This window comes from Myotis daubentonii, chromosome 14 (genome assembly GCF_963259705.1).
Source record: "Myotis daubentonii chromosome 14, mMyoDau2.1, whole genome shotgun sequence".
NCBI classification, from domain to species: Eukaryota; Metazoa; Chordata; class Mammalia; order Chiroptera; family Vespertilionidae; genus Myotis; species Myotis daubentonii.
Genome location: NC_081853.1, coordinates 49,877,684 through 49,903,348, shown reverse-complemented (window position 1 = coordinate 49,903,348; position 25,665 = coordinate 49,877,684). Strand labels below are relative to the sequence as shown.

The 25,665-nt window shown below is 46.1% G+C and overlaps 1 protein-coding gene across 7 annotated transcripts in view; it reads right to left on the bottom strand.

Annotated features, from left to right (window-relative positions):
* The window catches only part of XCR1 (X-C motif chemokine receptor 1), a 54,569-nt gene extending 29,843 nt beyond the window's left edge, over window positions 1-24,726 (bottom strand). Inside the window, exons 1-7 of one of the 7 annotated variants that reach the window (XM_059664306.1) lie at window positions 24,351-24,726; window positions 24,150-24,264; window positions 20,531-20,623; window positions 20,002-20,196; window positions 11,705-11,829; window positions 9,250-9,430; window positions 877-1,116 (exon numbers count right to left, since the gene is read on the bottom strand). The gene's annotated coding sequence lies outside the window, so the exon portion shown is untranslated. The other 6 variants (XR_009448589.1, XR_009448590.1, XR_009448587.1 and 3 more) reach the window with 6 other exon arrangements.
* Window positions 24,727-25,665: the final 939 nt, after the last annotated feature.

Genomic DNA, 25,665 nt, shown 5'->3' with positions numbered 1-25,665 from the left:
TGGGAACTGAAAGCACCCCTCACTGGGGTGACTTCTCGAAAGAGGACACAGGAGTCAGCAGTGAGGGCACTGGAGACCAGGCCAGACTCTGAGTTGGGGATATTAGGCCCTAGCTACCCCGCCTTTCCCCCCCCCCCCTCCCCGCACACACACCTGTGCCACAGTCCAGCAGGATTGCAGCATCGCGGCTCAGCAATTGTGTCCTTAGTGGTCAGGGCCGAGGCCCAGAACACGTGTGTGGGGGTCTGTCTAGGTGAGAAGGTCGGATTGCTGGCTTGTTTCTCCTCGTCATGGAGGCCCCATGCAAATGGCAGCCAAGGGTCTCAGCCGCTCTCCCTAGCCCTGGATTCCTGGGGAGGAGCTGTGTGGGTCTGGGGCCTGAGTGCGGCAGGATTGCTTGGGCCGTCACTGCTCCATGCCTGCAGCCTCATCTCTCCCTCTTCTGGGGCTAAATTAGAGAACTGCTGAGTCATGGGGTAAGAGAACCTGTCTGTATGAGTCAGCAGTCACAAGATGAGGGTGCTCTTCCCAGTTCCAGCTGTGTCACTTTGGGCTAGGCACTGCATGTCTCTGAGCCTCAGCTTCTCACTTGTAATTACTTATTACTCTTTTTAAAATTCCTTTAAAACTAAGTAGTTTAGCCTGGCCGGCTTGGCTCAGAGGTTGAGCATCGACTGATGAACCAGGAGATCACAGTTAGATTCCTGGTCAGGGCACATGCCCGGGTTGTGGGCTCAATCCCCAGTGGGGGGCGTGTAGGAAGCAGCTGAATAATGATTTTCTCTCATCATTGATGTTTCTAGCTCTCCCTTTCTTTTCCTCTCTGAAATCAAATATATATAAAACTTAGTAGCTTAAATAATAAACTTTTATTACCTTCAACAGTTTTCTTGGGTCAGGCATTTAGGAGCAACTCAGTTGTGTGGTTTTGGCTCATGATCTTTCATGAGATGAAGTGAAGGTGTCTGCTGGGGCCCCAGTCATCTGAAGGCTGGACTGGGGCTGGAGGGTCTGCTTCCTGACAGCTCACTCACAAGGCTATTCGCAGGAGTCTCTCCATGGGGCTGCTTGAGGGTCCTCCTGACATGGTAGCTGGCCTTTCCCAGAGTGAGCAATCTGAGAGAGCAAGACAGAAGCCACACTCGATTATGCCATAGCCTCCAAAGTTAAACTATCCCATTTGTTACCCAACTCAACCTGTTGAAGGATGTGAATACCAGGAGGTACAAACTATTGGGAGCCATCTTGAAAGCTGGCTACCACGATAGTGTTAATAACATCTGCTCTGCCCACCTCACAGAGCCATCGTAAGTTTTGATTGTATAACTTCAAGAAAAACCATTAATCAAAGGTGCAATTGCTAAGAGTCAAGGCAGCAGCTTCTAAAAACAGCTGTACTGGGGGCTGCTGGGGCGGGACCCTGAGACCATCAGAGGAGCACAGGCGGGCCAACGAGGAAACTTGGTAGCTCAGAGGCCTCCAGCCGTCTTTGCTGTCCCCATGTGAAGGTACAGTGTGGAGAGGATTGGGAAGTTGGCCCTTTACATACGGGTGCTCACTGAAGGGAGGTTTTGCTCATCCATTAGTGTTCTCTCTCCAAGAAAAACAGGTGGGCAAGGCCAGGAATTCCAGGAGGGGGACTGAACAAAGATGGGGCTTGAATTGTGCCCTAGCCCTTAGTTCTGACATTCAACTGAGTTCATTCACCCTTCACAAACTCCAAAGGGCTGCCTAAATGAGAAGGTCATTGTTATGACCTCCTGGCAAGACTCCCCCAGGTCATTCCTCAAAGAATCTCTCCTCCTGATTTTTTAAGTAGCCACACACAAAAAAAGAATCAAAATATTTTCAATGCTTTGCAACTATCAGAAACAACTTCTCAAAGTTATCTAAATCTTTCCTGGTTCACTTATGCCCACTCCACTCTAAGGATATTCTGGTTACCACTGATGCATAACAAGTCACTCCGAAACATAAGGGTGAAGGATGACAATCATCTTTTTTTTAAAAATGTATTTTATTGATTTTTACAGAGAGGAAGGGAGAGGGATAGAGAGTTAGAAACATCGATGAGAGAGAAATGTCGATCAGCTGCCTCCTGCACAACCTCCACTGGGGATCGAGCCTGCAACCAAGGTACATGGCCTTGACCGGAATCAAACCTGGGACCCTTCAGTTGAGGATCAACACTCTCTCCACTGAGCCAAACCGGCTAGGGCAGCAATCATCTTCTTTTGCTCTTGATATTCTGGGTTAGGAATTCTGGACGGGCTTAGCGGGACTATCCACCTGTGGGATGTCTCATGGAGCTGCGATATGATGTCAGCTGAGGGTTCAGTCATCTGAAGGTCAGCCTGGGCTAGAGGTCCAAGGTGGTGCACACTCACTGCAGGCAGCTGATGCTGGCGCTGGGCTGGAACCTCAGCTGAGCTGTCCACATGAACGCCTTCCCACGGCCTCTCCAGCAAGGCCGTCTCAGAGTAGCTGGGTTTCTTATATGGCGCTGGATTCTCCTGCAGCTGGTGTGCTGAGAGAACCAACTGGAGTCAGTGTCACTTCTCCCATAGTTTAACAGGTATAACCTACTGTGGCCCGCTGGGTCCAGGCAAGTCATCAGACTGGCGCAGATGCCAGGGGCTGAGAATCAGACTCCGTCTCCTGATGGCGGAGTGGCAAGGTTCCACTGCCGATGGGTGCGTGGGAGGAGAAGTTGCTGGGGTCATCTCTGGAAAGCACCATCTTCCACAAATGACTAGAATCATTTCCCACACTCGAAGGCCCGCATTGAGTAATCCGTGAACATCTCATTGCATAGAGTCCAAGACCCCTTAAAGATTCTCTAGATCAGTGATGGCGAACCTTTTGAGCTCGGTGTGCCAGCATTTTGAAAAACCCTAACTTAACTCTGGTGCCGTGTCACATGTAGAAATTTTTTGATATTTGCAACCATAGTAAAACAAAGACTTATATTTTTGATATTTGTTTTATATATTTAAATGCCATTTAACACAGAAAAAATCAACCAAAAAAGTGAGTTCGCATGTCACCTCTGACACACGTGTCATAGGTTCGCCATCACTGCTCTAGATTAATCTCTTTGTTATAAGATGAAAAACAGGAGGTTTCGAGAGCGGAAGTGGCTTCCCCCAGCTCACACAGCTGGTCAGAGGATCAGCAGGAAAAACCCAAATCAGCCACCCACCGGCACTTCATCCTGCCCTCGGTATCGTTCCCTTCCTTCTTCCTAACAGAAGAATGATTTTGTGCAGGTGTCTACCCTGCCCACAGGGTTCATAGTCCCAAAGGGAGCCGGCCCTGCAATGTCACTCTGTCCACACCCAAGGCCAGCATGGCAGGATGAAGCCTGCAGATGAAGCCACCGTCCCATGACAGGCAGAGTAAAAAAAAAGTCAGCAAAAAGTGGAGTTGGAGCCACTGTATTGGTCAGCCGTAGGCCTGTTCTACTGTCTTTTCATTTGTGAGCCAATGATTTCCTTGCTAAAGCCACTTTTAGTTCAGCTTCACTTTTAGTTTAGTTCAGGTTACTTGCAGCTGCATGCCTCCTGATTAAAACACTCCTTCTGCCTGGCCAGCGTGGCTAATGGTTGAGCATCAACCTACAAACCAGGAGGTCACGGTTCGATTCTTGGTCTGGGCACATGCCTGGGTTTCGGGCTCGATCCCCACGGTGGGGCGTGCAGGAGGCAGCTGATCAATGATTCTCTCTCATCATTGATGTTTCTATTTCTCTCTCCCTCTTCCTTCCTCTCTGAAATCAATAAAAAAAGAAAAAGAAAAAAGAAAAACCTTCTGTTTCTGGCATTAGCCCTGACCTTAGGAAGGAGCCTTCAAAGAGATTTAGCTCAACATGCCAGGCCTAAGCCTCAGGAATGGCCAGTGTGCCCTGACCTGACGTGGTTTTTGGTAACTGGGATTTTCTCTCACTCTCCGTCCCTAACCTCTACCTGTCACGGGCTCAGTCCCTCCGGAACCCGCTCTTATTGCTCCCGTTATCCTCCGTTTCTGCTCAGAGCTGGAGTCCTCTGCTCTTCCCAAATCTCACGCTAGTGGCTACAGCCTTATAACCAACCTACTGTTGTCCCAGGTGCCCTTCTACCCACACTCGCCATCTTCCTGAATTTGGAAGGCTCTGTTGTTGGGGTCCTCTTTCTTGAGTTCTAAGTTCTGCACCTCTTGATGCATGGCTGGCTGGACCCCAGCACAGGATGCTCACCTGGTTTCCGTGTGTTGTACCGTGCAGATGCCAGACACTCAGCCCCTGCAGCTGGACAGATGAAGCCTGCTCCTCCCTTTGTGTCTCCTCCAGGGCATCTCCTTATAGATCTTCCTGTTGGACACCTTGGGGGGAAATGCTTGGTTTGGGAGGTACAACATCCCCATAGTTACACCTTCAATATCTACACCTTCGCAGAACAGAGTCATTCACGTTTCACAGTGCAGAAGGCTCGTTTGTATGCTGCTCACGTTTTATCATATTTCTCCCCTGCTGGTTGGGGAGTGAGGTCACATGCGATTGTGAAAGCACAATAAGTAGTCCCTGACTCCAATAAGATTTGGGATGAAGTACTAGGTGTGTATAAATAAATATGCAGAAAGCCATCTACATCAGTTCTCACTAAGATATGTTCATCTTCACTTGAGGTCTCTGTTTTCATCCTCACCACCTCTCTGTGGCCCCAAACGATTTCCTTGCACTTGAAAGGATTTCCTGGTTGCTAACAAATATCAGTATTTGGGGCAGAATTCATTCTGAGACTTGCTCTTCAGGTGACCTGGAGTGAGGTTAAGGGGCATTGGGGGGGGGGAGGGAGCAGGTGGTAGGTGACTTTCAACTCCTTTAACTAGTGGCAGTTGTTGGTATTAACCAGCAGGAACTGTGTGGTTACTCATGACTAAATAGGGAGTAGGAGGTACACATGCATTAATGAGCAGTGGGGAATTTGCTAAAGATTTCAGGGGTTTGGGGGGAAGGGCCAGTTAACCTCACACATATGTGTTCAGCAGGTTTGTTGAGACCTTCCTCTGGGCTGTGGGCGCAACTCTCTTCTCTTCCTTGCCTTTTTGACCTCGACACCAGCCCTCCCCCTCCTCCTCCCTCCTTTGCCTTCCAAAAAAGCCCCTTCCTTCTGCAGAAAATGTAGGAGGCACTCAAAGTCAAGGCAGGAAACTCCCTCTCCACCCTTTGAAAAGTAGACTTCTCAAAGACCCTTTCTTCTCAAAGAAACGTTCATGCCAGTAGCTACAGAGATGTTTCTCCACAGTCTTTGCAATGATCTTTAACATGGTGGTCAGTGCAGAGAAAGATTCATAACTCAAAGCTGTTGCTAGAGTGAGGCATCAGGAGTTCCAATCTCTTTGCTTTTCCTTGGGATAGTCCGGGTGGCCCTGGATGGGTAGAGAGCTGCCAGCCTTGGCCTGGTTTCAGTTATGCAACCCCCTTCCCCCCGCCCCCCCCCCCATCCAACATTAAGCTCCCCTCCGCCCGGTCTCTAAGAGGGCTGTGACACACTCTGAGGCCCACATCCAAGGTCATCCTTGGATCCCAAGGTCATCCTCCATATCTGGCTACTGGGCCTTTGCCTCATTTCTTGGGTTGCCTCCTCTCTGTCTCATGGACACCTGTTCATTTCTCAGTCTCACTCTGAGTAGGTCCTGCCTTGTACCCAACAGCTTTTCCCCATCTTTGGGGGTTGGACTCCTGCCCCAGCTGGAACCCTAAGACCTAATGCATGACAGATCTTTCTGAGGAAAACTGATGAGCCCCTGGGCTTGCAAAGGCACCTTCTACTCCCCACTTTGGTCACATAGAACCCTGGGGTTCCTTTTGGTTACTATCAGCAGCCACCACTAGTTACAGGAGTAAGGGCCAGCTTCTCCCTGCAGCCTGCTCCAGGTCCCCAGACAAGCAAGTCTCATGCTGAGTTCTTCCCCAAAACAGATGTTTATCAGCAAGTAGGCACAAACCAATCAGTCCGCCTTGTGTGCTTGATAAAGTCCAAACTCTCCTCTGTAGGGAGCTCTGTGCATGAAAGAAAGTTTCACTGGGGGCAAATGTGACAAGACTCTCATAGTGGGATTGGCGCACCATCCAATCAGTCTCGGGCTGGCCCATATTCTCTGGAATCAGCAGCTGGATATAGGCCATGGGCAGCATTCCTAAGAGGGAAGAAGGAAGGCTCACTAGAGTTTAATACCCTGTTTCTATGTATTGTGGAGTTTCTCCATGTTTCACCAATGAAAGCCCATCCCTCCATGCATTATGCTAATGAACAGGACCTCTGGTATTGATCAGAGATAAAGACAGCTGAAGCACTTGTGGGAGTACCTCTGGGCTATGGCCTTCTTCTTTGCAAAATTTTATTAAGCCCAGCCAGTGTGGCCCAATGGTGGAGTGTAGACCTATGAACCAGGAGGTGGAGGTTCGATTCCTAGTCAGGGCACATGCCTGGGTTGTGGGCTCGGGCCCACAGGGCTTGCAGGAGGTAGCTGATCAATGATTCTCTCTCATCATTGATGTTTCTACCTCCATCTCCCTCTCCCTTCCTCTTTGAAATCAATAAAAATATTTTAAAAAATAAAATGTTATTGAATTTATTGGGGTGACAATGGTTAATAAGATTATATAGGTTTCAAATGTACAATTCTGTGATACATCATCTGTATATTGCATTGTGTGCCTACCACCCAAAGTCAACTCTCCTTCCGTCACCATATATGTGACCCATTTTCCCTCTTCTACTCTACCCCTCTTACTCTCGGGTAATCACCATACTGTTGTCTGTGTCTGTAAGTTTTTGTTTGTTTGTTCATTTGTTGCTTTTATACCCCACATGTGAGTGAGATCATATGGTTCATGACTTTTCCTGTCTGATTTATTTTGCTTAGCATGATATTCTCAAGATCCATCCATGTTGTTGCAAAAGGCAATATTTTATCTTTCCTATGGCTGAGTAGTATTCTGTTATATATATCCAAACATCTATTGAAGGACACTTTGGTTATTTCCATGTCTTGGCTACTATGAATAATGCTAAAATGAACATAGGGATACATATATCTCTATGAATAAATGTTTTCAAAATTTGGGGGTGGACATCCAGAAGAGGGATTGCCTCACAAATGGCCTTCTGATTAAATTCTAATGACCACCATTGGAGTCGCCATAGTTAGGGTGACAGGAGTCCTCTAGGGTGTGGATTAAAAGGAGTGACTCACCCTTAGATAGCACTTTCAGTGTTGAAGAATTTCAAAGTCAATGGTACACATCACAGTACCAGAACACCCCAATCTCTATATTAGTAGTAATAAACAGCATTTCTTTGGCTTACAAGACATTATTTCATGGTTTTCAGCCCCTTACAAAGTACATACCCTGAATTATTTCTAGGCACCCCAGGCATCTCTCACAGATTCCCCATTAGTGCCCCTCACTAGCTCAGCACAGCTCCCACTTCATCCTTTTTGCCCTCAGCTCCCTTAGCAATGGGCATTTGTTGCTGGGCAGGCCTCCAGCAGCACTCCTCATTTGGGGGGCAAGCTGCTTCTTCCCAGTCCAACCATCAGTGACCTGCTTGGGCCAATCAGAGTAGCCACATCCTTTTGGTCAAAGTGATTGTCCAGGAATAGGCAAGTGGCTTGCAAAGCCAATCAAGAGACTTGCTGGAGGCATTTTTTCTCAACCCAGAGTTGATGAGGACACTCTCTCTCCTCGCTAGTATTTAGGTCCAAAGCTGCATGCACACTCATGGCTTTTGCCATGGGGGGGAAAGCTACATCGTGAGAATGAATTCAAAATGCAAAGAAAATCAGAGACATAAGTTGTCATGGACTGAATGGTTATATCCCATACCCCTCCCTCACCAAATTCAGATGTTGAAGTCCTAACCCCACTGTGACTGTATTAGGAGGTGGGGCCTTTGGGAGGTAGTTAGGTTTGGATGAGGTCAAGAGGCTGGGGCCCCCATGATGGGATTAGCACACTTCTAGGAAGAGGAAGAGACACCAGAGCTCACGCTCTCTTCCCATGTGCACTCACACAGAGAAGAGACCAGGCGAGGACACAGCAAGAAGGTGGCCGTCTACAAGCCAGGCAGCTGGCTCTCCCCACACACTAACATGCTGGTTTCTTCATCTTAGGCTTCCTGGCCTCCAGAGCTGTGAGAAAGAAGTGCCTGCTGTTTAAGCCACCGAGTCTGTGGTATTTTTTATAGCAGCCCAACCTGGGGAAGAAGTCTGGATAACAGCTGAATCTCTGAATCTGGCCATCCCTGGGTCCAGCTGTACCGCTGCACTTTGCGCGGTTTGCTTATGCAGCCCACAGATTCCCCTTTTCGCTCATGCTGGTGAGAGTTAAGTATCTGATTAATTTTTTCACCATCAACAGTAGTCAGTAGTTGCTGAACAGGACCAAACTTTCACTCTTTGTGGGAGCCCTGTGCTGCTGGAGCCCCCGATGCTTGCTGATATGGACCATGGTCCCCCATTGTATCCTCTCCATGCTGCCCAGTGTGTCTGAATCCAAACCCAAAGACCTTCCAGGCCCAAACAGAGACCTCAGAATTCCAGTGCAGTTGGGCTGTGGCCAGCCTGTCTGGCAGACACCCACGCTTGGGGCTGCGGGTTGCCCACTGCCAGATCAGGCATATTGCAAATCAATTAAGGCCTGAGAAGTGATTTGGGTGTCTTATTTTTGAAAGTTATATTGTCAGGCAAGGTATCATACTGGCCATCCTCTTCAGGAACTATTTCTGCCTTCTGAGAAGGACTTCTGCCCCCAGGACCTGAGACTAATCCTGTCCCCTTGGCGCTAGCTGGGACCCAGGTCCTGACCACACTCTCCTTTCCCACCTGTCCTCAGGCCCTAGTGCAGGGGTCCTCAAAATTTTAAACAGGGGGCCAGTTCACTGTCCCTCAGACTGTTGGAGGGCCGGACTATAGTTAAAAAAAAAAACAGCCTATGAACAAATTCCTGTGCACACTGCACATATCTTATTTTGAAGTAAAAAAACAAAACGGGAACAAATACAATATTTGTATTTGCATGTGGCCCGCGGGCCGTAGTTTGAGGGCCCCTGCCCTAGTGTGTGCACTGTGGCTGACTGCTCAGTGGTCGCCACAAAGGCCTCACACATTCGGAGCCTCAGTGAGGCCTGTGTGTCAGGTGTTCAGTGTCCGTTTATATACCCAGCTTCACATCTCATTTATTGATGTATTTCTACGCTGACTTACCCGGAACTTGTGGTCTTGGCAAACAGGACCCTCTTGATTTCTATCAGCACCTTCCACACAGAGGAAGCCAGATAGCATCGTGTACGTGTACCGATGGCTTGTTTTCATCTCTGATCAAGAAGCTGAAGCAGCAGATTCTCATGCAGTTTTCTCCTTTGCCTGAGGACAGATGATGAAGCACCTAGGGTTTAGTTATCTCATCTGGAGAATGGGACCATTGTTGAAAGACTGTTCGAACCTCACCTACAACAGGACTGTCCTGGACCTGCAGCAAAGACTTCTGAGTGTCTCACGCTCCTTAAGAGAAGGGAGTTTTCCAAGAGGACCCCTTGTGGGAGAGCAGGGAGCAGGAGTGGGAGCTGCCTGGTGTCACGGGTAGTTTGGGGTGCATCCACGTTCTTGAATTCTTTCATGAGCCTCATGGCTGTGACTCTTTCGGCCTGTCACCCTCCATCTCCTCTTACTCTCAATAAGTAATCATCTCCAGTTTCTCCGGCCCCAGACTCCAGACGGAGCTGGTCCGACCAGCCAAAACTGGACATGCCACCTCCTATTCATTCTCTTTCAAAATAATAGAACTTCCCATTTTTAGTGAGGCACAGATACAGGGTGGGGCAAAAGTAGTTTTATGGTTGTTTGTATGGAAAATAATACAATAATTAATAAATAATAAACTCTGTGTTTTGTGTACTCACAACTGTAACCCTACTTTATATGAACTCTGATTTTTAACTAGGCACATAGCTGACTAGTATAGGACTAACATTTCCCAGCCTTCCTTGCACCTGGGTGAGGCCATATGCTCATGTTTTGGTCAATGGGATGCGAGTGCAAGTTATCTGTGCAACTTCCAGGTTTAAAGGGGAGGGGCATGTCCTCCAGGGTCCTTTTTCCTTTCCTGCATACTGGAATGTAGATGCTGCAAGCCATCTTGGACAGTGAAGATGAGGACAAAACTATAGAGTTGGGAGAGCAACAAGATAGAAAGTGCCTGGGTCCCTGACACCTTTGCTGAATAGAGCTGCCATATTAGCAAAGACTTCCCCAAGAGAAAAAAGTAAACATAGATTTGTTTTAAGCATGTTATTGGGGTTTGACCATGGCAGCCGAGCCACTGTTACCTTTAGGAAAGCACGAGTCAGCAGCAACTGGAAAGCCTATGGTTGGACTCCTTTGGCCCAATCAGTGACCACCTTAGCACAGAGAATACCTGTGGGAAGGGCAGTTTCAGCCAGGAAGGGACATATATTACTACGGCAGGGCAGGCATCAAAACCAGAAACTCGCACAGCATTAACTGTATACATCGCAAGATGTCACAGATCGTTTTCACTAGGTGAACATAAAAAGGATGTCAACTGTGTTTGTCTGAATATCTGTGGAGTTCCTAGATAACAAGCAGAATGAGTAACACCAGGTTGGAAATTCCAGGCTCAGTGGTGTTGAGAGCTGGGGACATCATCAATGGGAGTTTGAGGCATCCTTAATCTGACTCAGTGGCAACCATGACTGCCTCTTTCTATCCTGTAATTTAACTTCATGTTAAATTCCCTGGTGAGGGACTCTGATTGGCTCAATTAATGTTACCATCTTAGTTTTCTCAGTTCCCTTCACATCAGACCATGTCATAAGCCACTAGCAATCTATAGTAGGGTGTCCACTCCTGGTCCCCTCTGTGGTCACCCCTGTCCAAAAGTTATCCCAGAACTGCTTTCCCTAGGTGGGTGGATAGGTGGGTTGGGGGCTGCATGTTAGGCAGTTTCAGTCAAGGGGGCATTGGACATAGAAAAAAATACCTAAAGCGTTAAGGAATTGGCTGCAGCCACCTCTGATGATTCTGGCAGGTTTCAGCACCGGAGGTTCTAGTCAAAGCATGAGAAGGGACCCCAGGATGGGTAAGACCAGGTGCTAGTGGCATGAGCCAAAAGCGAGGCTCCAGGCTTTCGCTGGAGCACTTCCCGGTATGGAGGGAGAGCAGGAAGAGTCCAGCTGGAACATGGCAGAAAGGACTTGTGTTCCAAGGAGACTAAAAGAGGCTGTCAGGCCCATGGGGGTATAAAGTAGAACTTAAGTGTCAGAAGCAAGACCAAAGACAGTTTTCAAATGTGGGGCACAAGGTCTGCCCATGGTCTTTTACTTTTCTGCCTGACTCTAGCAGATTTCAGACCACTCCGCTGGATTCATCTTCCCTGTTGCCCTGCTGTCAGCATGTTTTCATTTATTCTCACTGGCTCCTACCCACCCAGACAATGAACAGTGGGGCCCAGCTTCTTCTTCCCCAGAGTAATTTCTGGAAAAGAGGGGCTGCCAAGGTCGTATTCCTCTAAAGTTTCAAAATGATGGAAAGACGGGTGGGATGAAGAGATGGGCAGACATCCTAATTGCCCATCAGCCCCTATTCTCCCCTCCTGTGAAGGTTAGGAGTGGCCAAGGCACAAAGCAGAAGGCCCGCATACCTTCTTTCAGAGGAGCTGGTTTGGTTAGTAGAAACTCTTCTGCAGGTTTGCAGCATGGCTGGGTGGGCTGGGTCTCCAGGATCCTTCTTGGATTCCTAGGTGATCTTAAGGATGGAAGCCACGTGCTGAAGAGGGAAGAACAGAGAGCTCAGAGTTAGAGCCTCTGATGTTGCCATGGTGCCCTAGAGCTGGAGGGTCAGCCTCCAGGGGCTCTGTACCTAAGTGAGGAATGAGCTTGTGCCTTGTGGAAGCCCTCACTTCTCTGTGCTTTGTGGTCCAGCAACACAGGCACCCCTAGGAGCTTGTGAGGAATGCTGAACTTCAGGGCCTGCCCCGGACCTTTTGAATCAGAATCTGTACTTCAACAAGGTTCACAGATGATTCACGAGCACATGATGATTTGAAGAGCACTGATTTAAGCCATCATCACAATCATCATGATCATCATTTCTATTTTTTGCAGCCTAATCTAGTTCTTGCAAATAGAGAAGATGAACCCCATTTGGTGTTACCAAGGAAGTGGGGCAAAAGAATGGACTGCTGAGAAGGTCGCTGTTGGGTCCTCCCACTTCTCTCACCCTCCACTCCCAGGAAAAGCATGCATGACTTTCTAGAAAACCCTCATGTCCCCAAGTCATACCATGAGGGGCTTGGGGAACCTTGACCTAGGTTCTTGAAAATTAAGGTTCCTGCCAGCTGCGATTGCCTCTACTCCTTCCCCCCTTCTGTCTCTAGACCCAAGAGTGTCAAAGGGTAGATGATGGTGTTTAGCCCACAGGAGGTAGGTGAAGGGGCCCACAGTCATTCTGAAACCGTAAGGTATAAAATAGGCCATCCTTCCCGGAAGCTTTGCCCTCTGTTTTTAAACACAGGCGTTTCTTAGGCTTTGTTTCTAGGGCTGGCTAACTCAGACTCAGTTGCCTAGAAGGGTCACACTCTCTAGTACAAAACTCTGGGTAGGATCCCTTCCAGAACATCCATATCTGCCCCTGATGGTCAGGGGAGGGGTGAGAAAGAAGTTTACTGAGGATGTCTCCTAAGGATGATCTTCTGGAAAACGGTTCTTGACATGCTACCAACTGAATTCATCGGTGGCAGCCTGTATATCAGCCTGCTGGAGTCCCTTGAAAACAGTCAACTCTAGCGAGGCAACGGAAAGTAATGGCTAAGAATACGAGTCTGGGCTTCAAAGGGATCTTGTTTCAAATCCCAATTCTGCCCTCTGCTACCTATGACCTTGAGCAAGTTTCTAACTTCTCTAAGCCTCCTCTGCAAGCTCCTGGTAGCCCAGTCCTGCGGAAGTGCCCTGAGTTTCCTCATCTGTACATGGGAGGAATAATAAGAATAACAACAACAACAACAACCATCTTTCTTGTGGACTGAGGTACTTGACCTTGTGAACAGTTAAATCCTCAGTTTTTGATGTGGGGAGGTATGTGGACATCACAGGTCTTGTAAACCAGCATCTCTCAAACTTTATTGCCCAAACGTGTCACCTGGAGATTTTGGTAAAAAGCCATGTCTGATTAGGCAGGTCTGTTTGGGGCCTAAACTTCTGTACATGTGAAAGCTTCCCGGGATGCCACTGCTCTGGGGCCCACTTCCTATGGCAAGAGTACAGAATCTACCACCGACCTGTGGCTGTTCCTTAGATAGTGCCCCTCAGTGTTCAAAACGTGACCCGACAATTTCAGACACTGTATTACAACAAGCAAATGAATTGCCATCTGTTACTTGATCTCACCACAAACTTTCTGTTTTCATTTCTGTTTTGTTGCTGTTGTAAATAACCTACTAGAGGCAGAACTTCAATGTGGATGAAATGCCAAGACTTAGAGAGATGATGAACCCCGCAGGCAGCGGGATCTGGTTCTAGCCGGGTCTTGGTGGTGTGTGATTTCCTGTGTTTATTAGTAAAAAAATACCTCCCGGATTGATGTGGCAGTTTTATTGTGGTTATGGCTTTCAACACACTTACTGCTTTTTTTTTTTTTTTGTAAAACAGCAACAGCCCCAATGATGACAGGTTTCTTCGAGGGCTTGGGGCGGACATGGGGTACATCCTTGGTCCTCACTGGGGCATATCCTTTGGCCTTTTTCTGAGCGCACACCAGGGCAAATAATCTATGTGGACCTTGTACTTGTTGTTGGAGCAAACAACTGCAATTCTGTTAGAAAAACATGAGGTTTGCAGCCCCTCCCAGCTTCAACTTCCAAGAGGAAATAACCCCTCAACAACAGAAAAGAGGACCCAGTTGTTTTGTAGTCAAGATTGCCTGGGTCACTGATCTCAATGGCAATGCTCACAGTTGCTGGAAATTCAGAGATTCATACGTTCTTGGAGCTGAACTTGGCCTGAGAAATTCTAAAGGCAACTCCTCAGTGTTTCAGGGGTGGAAACCGAGGCCAAAGGAGCTAAGTGACTTAGCCAAGATCACACAGCTAGCCTGGCCTTCATGACCGTTGTAGTATCTTCCCACAGATATTTTAGATGCATTTCTTTGCCTCGTCATCCCCATTTTCTACAACTTCTATGATGTGATAAAAATAATGCATTAATTATTTCTCTCTTTTCTTTATGAATTTTTCCATTATGGAAATAACAAATACCATATTACATACAGTATCATTAGAAAACAGAGGGGAAAAGCACCTACTCTATCTTTTTGACCTGATGCATATCTACTACTTTAAAATCCTTTGGTATTTTTCTTATTTTGCTTTTTAATTATTAAAATATAGTTGCCTGGAAATAAACATTAAAAACACATAGAACACCATAAAAGCAAGTCTTCTTTTCCATTCTTTTTGTAGTTTCCTCCTAATAGGTTTCTTCCTTTGATTGTTTCTGTTTCTATTTCTTCTGGTATTTATCTTGATAGTGCTAAGTAGCATCCTACACCTACGTCTTCGATTGTCAGCTCCAAGCACTATCGAAGAACTTTTAGCTGCAAAGGTGAGAAACTTATTCACTTACAGATCCCCTTCTCCCACCTGCAAATCATGGATAGCTGTATTTTTATTTTATTTTTATTTCTTCTGATGGTTAACCTTATGATTTTACAGAATATTCAATTTCTGTTTATTGACTCATTAATTGTTGGTGGTAACTCTTGGTTCCCCTCTATGTAAGATGGAAAATTAATACCCCTTTTCTTCTGTCCACTGCTTCTCTCCCATCTACTCCTCACCCTCTCTCAGCTATACCACCTCTGTAATGTTGCCAAGGCTTCCAGCACATGCCTTCTGTTTAGTAAATTTGTTCTCCATGTTCTGTCAGTTAAGTCTGATCATTTAAAGCCAACGAACAAGCTGTATTTAAAGTACAGATATTGTAAATATTAGTCTCTACAGAAGCAGGTATTATGTTGGGATCTGTAGAGGGGAATGTTCCAATGTCAAGGCCAAGTGGGTCTTCTTTTCTTAGGCTCCATCGACTGTACAAAATCATACGTTGTGGTTGGTTTTATATTTGGGCCATGATGTGTGTGTGTGTGTGTGTGTGTGTGTGTGTGTTTGTGCATGTGTGTTCATAACTTATTATTTTCTGGAATTGTTAGTTGATTGACAAAGAAGCATGTATCTTCTTTATAATATTACAAATACCTTCCAGCTCTTTAATTATATCATTTATTTGTTCCAAATATACAGACCTTCCGCTAGGCCAACTGCACATTATACTGGAGTTTCATTAAATTGCATTTCGAGGCTGGTTTAATTGGTTTTAATTCTCATATTCTTTTCTTGCTTGGGTAGTACATCATCAAGTAATTTTATTTCCAGAAACTGTATGGGAATCCAAGTTCCTGCATGACACTGGATCCATCGTTTCGCAAGATATCAAATTCTAGGTACAAAATTATTTCTATGGACTTTGAAGGTAGTTGCTCCATTGTCTTCAAGCCTCGGTGTTGCCGATGAGAAGAATGAGGGCGATCTCCCTCTTGGTCTCCAGTTGGTTATCTGTTTCTTGTCTCTCACTGAGTGTTTTAGGATCTCTTTTTATTATCAGAACTCTGAAATTCCATGAGGTTGCTTCTATGAATTATTCTTTGTTTATTGTACCAGGTACTCGGGACCTTTCAGACTAATCCTTTTGTCTTTCTTCAGCCCTGGGAGAATCTTTTTCTAGTACTTATTTGATAATGTTCTCTTCTCCATTTTCACTCCTCTTCCTTTTTGAAACTCCTATTACACATATGTTGGCCAACCTGAAGTGACACTTCCTGTATTTTTTTCACAAATTACCCTCTTTTTGTCGTTTTCTTGGTCATAAAGTAATATATATTCATTGTAGATAATTTGGGAAATAATTAAATGAGTCAAATATCCTCAAGTTTGTGGGTAAAATTATATTCTAATAATGTGGTATGTTATAATATAATATTTTTGCCTTTTACCAGCCCATTAACCTCTATTTTCATAACAATATGAGTTTTTCCAAAATTTGCCATAGTTATTTCTGGGTGTTTACAAGGAAAAGTTAAGAGAGAAGTATATCTCTGGAAAACATAGATAGGATACACAGTGGTTTTATTGTTGTATTATTTATAATATTGAAAATTGGGGTCTGGCTGGTGTGGCTCAGTAGTTGAGCATCAACCCATGGACAAGGAGGTCACCAGTTCTAGTCCCAGTTGGGGCACATGCCTGGGTTGCAGGCTCGGTCCTCAGTGCGGGGTGGGGGGATGGGGGGGGTGGGTGGGGTGGTGGTGCAGGAAGTAGCTGATCAATGGGTGATTCTCTCTCTCTCTCTCTCTCTCTCTCTCTCTCTCTCTCTCTCTCTCTCTCTCCCTTCCTCTCTCTGAAATCAATAAAAAAGAAAGAAAAATTGGGGAAAATATCTACCAATAAAGAAATAAGAAAATTATGGTATCATCTACAAATACTTTATAGTTCTTAAAAGTGATGTTTGTGGGCAATTTTTAATGATGTGAGATAATTTTTTGATGTAATAGTGAAAAAAAGAATATAAAATTGTATGTATCACATGATTTCAATGATGTAAAACACATATTCAAATTAATGAGTGTGATCAGTGAGGGAAGAGATAGCAAATAACGCTTATTTTCTTCTTTGTGCTTGTATTGAGTTTGGTTTTATCCCTGACACGTTGATAGGAAGGGTTTCTATTCTAGAAACTGCTCCTCTCCACCTACTTCCTTAAAATTGGGGATTTAAGTCACACTTTGCACATTCTGTCCACTCAGCTTCCGGTGCACTTCCGCCTGCTGCCCACCGCAGTGCCATCACTCGCTTCTGGGGCAGCCACTCAGAGATGTCAGGAATGAACATTCTAGTTCTGTTTTCGACAGCACTTTGCAAAGCAGTATATATTGTGACATTTGTTCCTCTGTTGGTTTGAGAGCCGCTGGAGTGTTTTTGCCTGTTTTAAAACAACAGAACTCTGGTGTTTATTGGATTTGTGGGGGAGAATATGACATCTGTTTCGACTTCCACCTAATACAATTAATATTAAAAAGCATAGATGACTCCATGCATTTCCCACTTTCAATGGAAAAAAACAAAACCCTTTGCTTTGGCTTTGTTTTGTTGGTTCTGTTGGCTTTTAATAGCTCTTTGCACAAATGTATTAGCCTGAATGAGGTCTTGGTTTGACGTAGAGTCCAATACTATCTAGAGTAGTAATAGGTGGATGAGTAGGACACTGCTGAGCCTTCTATGACCTGGTAGGTCTTCCTCTGTCTCAAAACGTCCCGTCATTCCTTGTCGATGGGCACCGTTGTCACACGCACTAGTGATTTTAAAACTGGCTCCATGTCAACAGAAAGGCACTTGACATACACATAAAAACCTTAAAAATGTGCAGAAGTTCCATTTATCCTTAAAACACACACACACACACAACACACCATGATGGTCAATGCAGCGATACTTAGAGTAGTAACCTTGACCTTTGTACGCTCAACTCCATGAGACTGTGAACAAATCAAGAGCATGGTGGATGCTAATAGAGTGCTTCCATGGGCCAGGCACTGGTTACATGCTTTAGATACATTTGTATTCACAACAAACCCGGGAGGGATAGCCCTACTCTACAGATAAGGAAACTGAGGCTCAGAGAAGTTAACTGATTTGCTGAAGGTCACCGAGCCTTTCAACTCAGGCGGTCCAACTCCAGAGCCACACTTTTCATCACTGTGCTCTGCTGCCTCAAGTAAACCATGGTCCAGAAGCACCAAAAGGGTGTTGTAGAAGGCAGGGCAATACATGCAGTCTGGCTCATTCTTTTTGCTAAACATTTTCTTCTTTGTGCCTTTTTTGGTTGTTCTATAGTGACCACTTCTTGCTCCTGAAGTCAGAACATTTTAAAGTGTTGCAATCATTCAGTTTTTCAGTTGGTATGAGGGTGCCACAGAAGAAGCCAACCCAGGTTCTGGGCTGGGGAGTGGTGGGAGGTGGGCAAGATCAGAGGCAGCTGGGGATGGAGGGACGCAGGCAGACTTCATGCAAGGGGTGTTCGCATGGGGCCTTGAAACCATACAAAATTCACAAGGACCTAGTGATGGTTCCTGAACACATGCTCTCTTTTTTAAATATATATATATGTTGATCTCAGAGAGGGAGAGGGAGAGAGAGAGATAGAAACATCAATGATGAGAGAGAAACATTGATCGGCCGCCGCCTTGCACCCCCCCTACTGGGGCTCAAGCCCCCAACCTGGGCATGTGCCCTTGGTCGGAATTGAACCCGGGATCCTTCAGTCCGTGGCAGGCGCTCTATCCACTGAACCAAACCAGCCAGGGCTGAACACATGCTCTTTTATATAGTCATAGTGTCCCAGCCCTCTTGGAGTCTCTGAGTCTCTCAGCAGCTGAGTCAGCATCATTTTTCTTGCGGGAGAGGTTTCTGGGTACAACAGACTGAATTCCACAGTCACCGTGGGGGCTCCCCTGCTCTTCCAGAGATAAAGTTTCCTCCCGCTCAAGTCACCGTCGTCTCCATGACACCCATGATTTGAGGTGGGGGGATGGGGTACCAAGACCCCATTCAGGCTCATACATTTGGGCAAAGAGCTATTAAAAGCAAACAGAACCAATAAAATAAAGCCAAAGCAAAGTCAGACATCCCTCTTGCAATCCAGGACCGCTGGCTCCTGGCCGCTCACCTGCCTGCCTGCCTGGGAGGATGGGGTACTTCAGAAGCAACTCTGGAAATTTTCTGTTGCGGGAAATGACTGCACTCCACGCAGAGGTGGGATGGCGTAGGTGTCAAAAGGGGGCCCCCCAAGGGGAGTCTGGGCCCACAGGAAGAGACCCCCCAGGGCCCATGCAGTGGCCCTTCTGAGATTAGACCTGAGATAAGGGTCGGTTTCACACATGGTCAGGCACTTCCTGTGCACTGAGCTGCCACAGGAGCATCTCAGCATCTGTGGACACCATGGCAACTGGAGGTAGTGTTCACAGAAATGACACCGACCTGCCTCTGCCACGCTCCTTGCTATACCATCAACTCAAAGCAAACCAGAGGCACCTGCCCCCGCCCCCCCGCCCCCCCCCCCCCCCGGAGAGCTGTTCCCATCTCCCAGGTCACGAACACACTGCCCTCCTCTTGGCCACTGGTCCTCAGTCACTTCCTTCTGCATGTTCCTAGGGTAGCCGGCTGGAATCTCCCCCCAAACTGGGGAAGGGAGGCCTGTGCTTCCCAGGTCCTGGGGCCTTGCCCTTCCCAGAGTGAAGGGTAGATTAAAACCTGAATTTTAGCCGAAACCGGTTTGGCTCAGTGGATAGAGCGTCAGCCTGCAGACTGAGGGGTCCCAGGTTCGATTCTGGTCAGGGGCATGTACCTGGGTTGCGGGCACATCCCCAGTGGGAGATGTGCAGGGGGCAGCTGATTGATGTTTCTCTCTCATCGATGTTTCTAACTCTGTATTCCTCTCCCTCTCCCTTCCTCTCTGTAAAAAATCAATAAAATATATTTAAAAAAAAAACAAAACACCTGAACTTTGCTGGTGGCTAAAAGGGAAAGAGACCCTCCCCTGCCCCTTTGCAGAGCGTTTCTGTGAGAAACCAAGTGTTTGTGAACCCTTCCTGTGGCCCTTGAAGGTGCAGGTAAATATTTGTAAAGGCGAAATTGCCATGTTTATCATCAACAATGCCACAGGGATGTAAGCAGGGCCCTGACATATGTAGGTGGGGTCCCATGCTGGCCCCCCCGCCCCGCCCCCCGTCCCTCTCGCAGAGCTGGGCCAGCAGACAGCAAGGGGGTGTGATGGGTGTTCTAGCCACTTGGGCAGGAAGCTGGGTGAAGAGATTACATCAGCTCTCAGCTCTCACCTTGGTTGGTCTTTCAAAGACAGAGGTGACTCACTAACTACCCATGTGTTTTTTACATGAGGGGCTCTTTCCAGGATGCTGGCCGGTGCGGTTGGTCTGAAGGGCGGGCAGATGAATGGAGACCCCCGGAGAATTCTGTGTCCCCCACCCCCCGCCCCACTCACTCGGTCTCTGGTACTCCCTTTCTTTTTCCATCTGTGGGTACAAGCCAGAAAGGACCAGGGCTGCTGCTCTCAGCTGAAAGGTTGCTTTCAGGCTTGTTGCTGCTCAGGGCTGCATTTGGGATCATGTCCTGGAGACACTGCAACCCCCTCTGCTCACACTGTGACGGGCCATGAGCCACTCGGGTAACTCAGGGTCTGACCCAAACTGTTCACGCTTGGCCTTGGAGGGGGCCACGGGGGCTGGTGTTTCGGGCACTTCCAGAGTCACACAAAAGGCAAAGGTTGGATTTTCGAGCCCTGACTCAGGGGAAAAAAAAAGTGTAGGTCCCTCAGTCTGTGCTTAGACCCAGTCCCTTCTTACTCACTCTCTCTGAAGACAGGAAAGTTCAAGCCCCTCAATGTTCCTGCTTCTTCAGCAGGAGACCTCCAAGGTTCTGGTGATTGATTCGATAATCCTCCTGGAATGAGAAAAATTAAGATGGAGAAGCACTTATAATTTTTTCATTTATTTATTTAAAAATATACTTTCTTATTGACTTCAGAGAGGAAGGGAGAGGGAGAGATAGAAACATCAATGATGAGAGAGAACCATTGATTGGCTGCCTCCTGCAGCCCCCTACTGGGGATCGAGCTAGCAACCCGGGCATGTGCCCTTGGCCAGAATTGAACCTGGGATCCTTTAGTCCTCAGGCCAATGCTCTATCCACTGGGCCAAACCAGCTAAGGCAGCACTTACAGTTTAAATAGACACAATTTATTATGTACCATGTAATAAGATGTGTAATAAGAATTTCTGTGGGAGAAATTCCTTTTCAAATGCAGGAGGTGGGCTTTACTATTTGAGTCTTGTAATACGCCTATCTGAGGAGAAAGCATCCAACTATAATGAAATTATTGATCTAATAATTCCCCCACTTTGGAAGTTCAGATTTTTACATAGATATTTTCTTCAGGGCTTTTTTTAAAAAAAATAACGTGCAGTATCCTGAAATCTTTATTTTAACTTTGTTTTATGATTATAAAAGTAATACATATATGGTATCATTTTTCATGCAGAAGTTTTTTTTTATTATTTTTATTTATTATTATTTTTAAATTAAATCTTTATTGTTCAGATTATTACATTTGTTCCTCTTTTTTCTCCCCATAACTACCCTCCTCCCAGTTCCCGCCCCACCCTCCGCCCTCACTCCCCACCCACTGTCCTCATCCATAGGTGCACAATTTTTGTCCAGTCTCTTCCCGCATCTCCCACACCCCTTTCCCCCCCAAGAATAGTCAGTCCATTCCCTTTCTATGTCCCTTATTCTATTATGATCACCAGATTATTTGTTCACTTGATTCTTAGATTCACTTGTTGATAGATGCATATTTGTTGTTCATAATTTGTATCTTTACCTTTTTCTTCTTCTTCCTCTTCTTAAAGGATACCTTTCAGCATTTCATATAATACTGGTTTGGTGGTGATGAACTCCTTTAGCTTTTCCTTATCTGTGAAGCTCTTTATCTGACCTTCAGTTCTGAATGATAGCTTTGCTGGATAAGTAATCTTGGTTGTAGGTTCTTGGTATTCATCACTTTGAATATTTCTTGCCATTCCCTTCTGGCCTGCAAAGTTTCTGTTGAGAAATCAGCTGACAGTCATATGGGTATTCCCTTGTAGGTAACTGAGTTTCTTTCTCTTGCTGCTTTTAGGATTTTCTCTTTGTCTTTTGCTCTTGGCATTTTAATTATGATGTGTCTTGGTGTGGTCCTCTTTGGATTCCTTTTGTTTGGGGTTCTCTGCGCTTCCTGGACCTGTAAGCCTATTTCTTTCACCAGGTGGGGGAAGTTTTCTGTCATTATTTCTTCAAATAGGTTTTCAATATCTTGCTCTCTCTCATCTTCTGGCACCCCTATAATTCTGATGTTGGTACACTTGAAGCTGTCCCAGAGGCTCCTTACACTATCTTCGTATTTTTGGATTCTTTTTTCATTTTGCTTTTCCAGTTGGGTGTTTTTTGCTTCTTCGCATTTCAAATCTTTGACTTGATTCTTGCGTTCCTCTGGTCTGCTGTTGGGAGTCTGTATAGTATTCTTTATTTCAGTCCGTGTATGCTTAATTTCTAGTTGGTTCTTTATCATAACATCGAGGGTCTCATTAGATTTCTTGTAGATCTCATTAAGTTTATCGGCAGCTTCTAGGCAGTTCTTGAGAGACCTTAAAAGTGTGGTTCTGAACTCTATATCTTCCATTGACAATTTTGTCCTGTTTCTTTGTCTCCGCATTTTTTTTATGCTTTCTTGGTGCACCCCCTAGTGGTCTTTGTTCGCAGTCTTATTGTAGTTAAGCCTTGATTGTTGTAGTTAATACTGGGGGGATTTGACCTCCAGGCCAACTGCTGTGAGAGTCAGCTGTGTCTGCAGTGGGAAAACTTCTGTCCTCTGGGGAGGTGCTAATCTAGCCTTTGCCTGAGGCTATCTGGCAAATGGCTCTGTGCAGGGCTTGGGCGGGGCGGGTCACACGGGATCAAACAGGGTGGGCTGAGCGAGCAGTTATGGCTACTCTCAGTTCCATCCCTAGGGGCTCTGCCTCACAGAGTCCCAGCAACCGCTGCAAACCTCGGAGAGAAAGCTGCCTTCGAGTTCCTACCGAAGACAGACAGTCCCGCTTCTCCCGTTTGAGTCTGGGTCCCTAGAGACTCGCCCAGACCTGGAGCTCAGAGCCTGAAACTCCCTCCCGATTGAAAACAACAACCGTGCCCTCCGCCGCCAGCCCGCTCAGTGCGCACTCCGCACCTGAGTATTTCACTTCAGCACTGCGCCTCCTCTGAGTCTGGGTATGAAATTGTAGAATTTCCACTCAGCCAGCGTTCCTGTGGTTCTAGATGATGTCCGTTCCGTCTTTTAGGTGTACCCTTGAATTTGTTGTTCGAGGCAGCAATCTCCAGCGTTAACCTATGCCGCCATCTTGGTTCTCATGCAGAAGTTTTAATTCTTATGTATTCAGACTATCAATCTTTTCCTTTATGGTTTGTGCATTGCATACTTTATGGTCTATTGCACAGATGGCGCCATCTTTCCACTCCCTGCGTTCCTGTATCCGTGCAATGTCTGTACAGCTCCTCCAGTCAGGAGGTGGTACTATCGCTACCCTACTGGACTCTCAGTACCTGCTTTGGCCAAGGGAATGCAGTGGGAGTGAGGCTGTGGGAGTTCTGAGCTCAGAGGCCTGGAACTCTGCCAGCTGCCAGGTACATGAGCTCAAGCTAGCCTCCTGGACGATAGACATGTGGCCCAGACACCCTCTGACACAGTCCCCAGCTAACCTGACAGCCGGCCACAGTTACACGAATGAGCCCAGTTAAGACCTAAAGGCCTGCCCCACTAAGCCCAGGCTTAACTGCTCAGCTGCAGAATTGTCAACAGGGAAAGCTGGCTGCTGCTTTAAGCCACTGAGTTTTGGGCTGGCTTGTTAGACGGGAATATTGAAACAGCATATGTTTTGCTAAAGAGGTCAGCAGTAGAGGTCTTCACCTTGAGATCAGACAGGCTCTTCTATATTCTCTTACCAAAGTCTCTCCATTCCACTGTCTGGAATTAATTAATTAATCTGGAATTATTTTTTTTATTGTATGAGGTAGAGACCTAATGTATATCTGCTCATTTCTTTCTATTTTTTGAATGTTTGAAATAGTTCATAATAAATGAAAACCATTAGAAAGGAAATATAGGGTTACTAACAAAAACTTAGAGAACTATCACAAAAATAAAAACAAGACTTCACCCCCAATCAATAAGACAACTTCAGCAAGAACCACTTATAACTTGAAGTATTTCCTTCTAGGTTGTTTGGGTGAAATTGAAATCAAATTGTTTTCCATTTTTCTCACTTAGCACGGCATTGTACTTCCCTATATCATTCCAATTCTCTAGAATAATTTGTAATAACCACATACAGTTAGTCACACAGGTTTACCATAATTGATTTAGCCACACACATACTGTTAGGCAGTTCAGCTCTCTCTCACTTTTCAGTATGAATGCTGGTAGAACATTGAATATTCTTGCATGCATATACCTGATTAGTTCTTTAGGGTCATATCTAGAAATGAAATTCCTGGGTCAAAAGATATGAACAATTTTAAGATCTAAAATATAGTTAGAGAAAGACACCCTCTAGAGAGGGAGCAAGTATTCACGCACCTCCGTCAGCTGTGAATGAGAAGTCCATCCATCCACACGCACATCCTCATGCTTTTGCTGAAATACATGAGTCAATTCAATCTCAGCTGATCCATTTAGTCAGAACGGGTCACATGCTGATGAGAATGCAAAATGTGGAAGAAGCACATACGAAGCAGAAAAGCCTGTAATGATTTATTGACACTGTAGCTGCAGTTCCTGAATGGTATATTATGTCGACAGAGTTTTGTAGGTGTTGAACCATAGCTGTATTCCAGGAATAAATCCCACTTGGTCATGGTATATACATACTCCTTTTAATATGCTCCTGAATTTGATTTATTCGTGTTTTGTTGAGGATTTTTGAATAAATACTCATAAGGAATATGGGTTTGTAGTTTTCTTGTCTCTTCATCTAGCTTTGGTATTCAGATAACGCTTGTTCAGAGATTGAATGAGTAATCAAAAATCTCTGAACCGAGAAAAGCCCTGGACCCTGTGGCTTAAGTGGTGAGTTTTATCAAACATATAAAGAAGAATTAACACCAATCCTTCTTAAACTCTTCTAAAAAATCAAAGAGGAAGGAACAGTTTCTACCTCACCTCTATGAGATAAGCATATCCCAATACCAAAGCCATCCAATCTGTGGTATTTTGTTACAGCAGCCCTAGCAGGGCTTTTTGCCTCCTTCCCTGTTGGTGCGTCCTGGTTGCTGGCTTCTTCGGCTCCAATTTTGGGATAGATAAGGGAAGACGAAAACCCAGGTAACTCACCACTGTGTACTTCGTCTAGTCCTGTGATCTGTAATCAGTCTTTCTTCCTCTCTCCACCTTTCAGTCTTCCTATGTTTGTCTTATCTATAACGTCCTGGGTTTTTAGTTGTACTTAAAGAAGGGAACAGGAAAAGGATATTGACTCCATCTTCTCAGAAGTGGACGTCTCCTTAGGTGCTCGCTTTTTTGTTGCTGGAAGGACGGGGTCACTGGAAAGGTCGAAGGCGCAAAACAGTGAGGGGCCCGCTGATGGAAGCCGACATGAGGGCAAGGGGCAGGTTAACACCTGAAGGCCGAAGAGGGGAATCAGCCCTGGGCAGGGATAGGGTAAGAGCACATCCTAAACGTGGAGCTAGGAATGGCAGAGGGTGTGGACAAATGAGAATGAGATAGAATGCCCAGCTTTACGCCAGTGACTTTGTCTCCTCCATGAAGGAGGAGCTGAGTGGTGAATGATCACGGAAGAGGCGGGATGAGGGGCTGGAGAAGGAAGACGGAGGCTTGGACCAGCTGTGAGTGGTTTCAGAGAAACCTCCCCTTGCCCTTGTGTGAAGGGTTGGCC